The following is a 3403-nucleotide window of genomic DNA, read 5'->3' on the forward strand; positions in this document are numbered from 1 at the left end:
TTAAAAGGCCAAAATGACAGCTTAAAGCTTGCATGGGGCTTCAATGGTCATAAAGTTTGCACCTTTATGCCATGAAGGCCCTCCAAGGTCCTAGATCTGGAAGTATACTCACTTGGGATTTCCATTTCCCAAGAACCATACTACTTGGACCAAAGACTCAATAAAGGTGAAGATGAAGAGATCTAAGCATACTATAGACAAGATAGGAGCTTTATACCTCTAATGAACCAGAAATGAAGCTAGACTTCTGGATCTACTCTTCTATAACACTTCCTTGCTCCTTATTCAAGTCTCTTCTTCTTAAAAACCTCAAGATTGCACCAAAAATGGCTCAAAACTCTCAAAAGTGTATTAGGGTTTCGTGGCTAGGGTTTGGGACGATGAAGGCTGTAGCACCGTAAATTTTCAAACAAAATTTTCATTTTAAAATCACATGAGTCTCATCAACACATTTCACAAATCCCCAAAATGCTAATTTATCAGAACACATATTCTTAATTGTTAAAACAAAATCCAAGATCCTCAAACATAACTCCGTCTTGTGTGTGTATAATCAAGTCGGCGCCTTCCCGTGATCATGAGAAGTACCTGAAACACATAACACATAACACAGTAAGCACGAAGCTTAGTGAGTTCCCTAAAATACCACACACATCTCATTAGCCTCTCATGGCTATACTCCATAAGACCCTTCGGTCAATGTGTCTTAGTGGAACCCTCCGGTCCCACAATTCGGGTGGACCCTCCGGTCCTAATTACTCAGTAAGCTCAGAACAATACACATCATAAATCACATAGACATAATGCAGGATATCACAATACTCAATATAAACATACAAGACCCTTCGGTCACACAAGTTACCACTCATGGTAAGTATAGTGAGAAGACTCACCTCGTAAGCAAGCAAATAAACCTCGTACACTAACCACCGGTCTAGCCTCCGCCAAACACATACGTTAATTATCTTTAATTAATAAAAGACCCTCAAAGTAGCTAGGCTAAACCCTCTATAAACTCATAGAAGGATAAAAGACCATTTTACCCCTTTCATGGTCTCTATAGTCCATAATTGACCAAGCCCTAAAAGTCAACAAAAGTCAACTGTAGCACGTACGCTGGGCGTACAACCCCTCTACATTGGGCGTACTGCCTCACCTTGCATTGGGGATCCTCAAACCTATGTTGTGCATACTAGGATTACGCTTTGCGTACGTCCCAAACTTGTTCTTTCCACTCTCTTGATCTTAATCTGTTAAGACCATAGCTCTACTCTCAGATCTGGACTCCCTAAAGGTTCATACTCTGTAAATTTCGTGACTTTGAACCTGTGCATGGTTGAGAAAGTCCGAAACTCGAAAACTCTCACTCTTTTCTTGTGACACCCCAAACCGAAATGACAGAAACGTTTGAGGACGGAGGACATCATGTTTACTATCACAAGACATGCATCATAGTAATCGAAGTAATAAACAACCATTTCATTAGAAAGAAAGTGTTTACAGAGTATGTGATTCACAAAACATAGACTACATATGTAAATAACAAAACAAGTCATGAAGTTATCATGCTCCATCTTCTGAATCTCAATGCACGTACCTGTCTACTAGTTTCCTGAGAATACAAGTTATTTTGAAAGAGTAGGTCACCATTTAAGCTGGTGAGTTCATAAGATTTTAGTGATGTAAAGTAAGTTGAAAGTTCTTTTTAGAGAAGTTCGCCTGTTCCTCTATAAGATCCTATATCTTCTGGTATGATGAAATTTAAGTAAAAATGGCTCTACAATCCTTTCTATGAGTACTAAATGGATACAAGTTATATAAAACCCAGAGTAAACAAACAATCATTTGTGTGAATCTGCCCTAAGCCCACAACCAAACAAGGAACAGGAAATGAGGCGAAAGTCACACATCCCATTGTTTGTTAGGTCTTTGTTTTATATAACCCTGGTGTATTCACTTGGTACTCACGGAGTTAACTGTAATAGTTCCTTTATATTTGATGAAAACATTCTTCAAGAAAAACCCTTATTTCCTTTAGTAAAAATAGTAATCACAATAGTTCCTTCTATAATCACTTAATTTATACTAGTTATATATAATCTAATATTGAACGGATAGTTAATTGTGTGAATCTGCCCTAAGCCCACACCCAAACAAGGAACAGGAAGTAAGGCGGAAATCACACATCCAACTACCTATCATATATTAATTATATATAACCTTGATGTATAAACTAATGTATTATAGAATTAACCACTTAAGGTCCCTTAAGTTATACTGGTTTAATAAAATGGATTAAACCCTTTACTGGTAAGTTTCTAGTTTAGTCTACTCATGATCTATCTGAAAAGTATATCTTTGTACTAGAAAACGATGTATTGAATTTGTATACTATAACCTGACCCATACCTGGTACTCCTTATGATTACTTAATGTATATGGAATATATATATATATATATATATATATATATATATATATATATATATATATATATAACTAATTAAGATAGATAATAGACTGGGTGCATCTGCTCTATGCCCACAACCAAACAAGGAATAGGAACTGAAGCGGAAAACACACATCCTACTATCTGTTGGACTCGGTTTATATATATCCATGATGTATAAACTAAGGAATCATAAAGTTAGCATTATAGGTCCCTTTCTACTGAATGTATTAAGACTTGACTGTTCTGTTTGTCGTTTGTAATGATGAAAGTATTCAGTAATGTTTGTAAAAATTGACTACTGAAACACTAACTACCTTAAAACCAGTTTGTGGATTCAGGTTAAAATGTGATGTGGTTATAACCATACTGATATGACACGTGTTTTACCACGATGACCTAATGGCGCCGAAACTGATGTGATGTTTGTCACCCGTATACTTGCAAGTCCCACTGTAGCTACAAGCAAGGTGTGGAGTTTCAATCTCGTATGGATCTATACACAAACTCATGCTCTCCCTCCTGGAGACTCTAGTTACAAAACGCAACCTAGCAAGTATGTTGCTAAGTCGTGAAGTAATGGCTCACATTAATTGTTATAGTATTCTTGTATTAGTTTTGTATGTTCTCTCTGTTCTAGTGTATTGTGTGTTCTCTTTGTATAGTGTATAGTATGTTCCTCCCTGTTTCTCGATATAGTATGTTTGAACTCCTAGACTATACCTATTATAGTTTACTAGTATGTTTACTTGAACTATTACTGACTTGATGAAAAGGCTCATTTATCTACTAAGTTATGATTGTACTTTAAAAACGGTGTTTTATAAACAATAAAGTAACATAACTTAAAAAGAGCTTTTGAACTGATTTGATCACTTTATAAAGTTAAGCAATCCTTTGAAATGATGTTTATCACAAAACATTTACACAATTATCATTGTGTTCAACTTGTAT

The sequence above is a fragment of the Lactuca serriola genome, chromosome 9 (genome assembly GCF_051521515.1).
Source record: "Lactuca serriola cultivar US96UC23 chromosome 9, Lser_US96UC23_V15, whole genome shotgun sequence".
Lineage (NCBI taxonomy): Eukaryota > Viridiplantae > Streptophyta > Magnoliopsida > Asterales > Asteraceae > Lactuca > Lactuca serriola.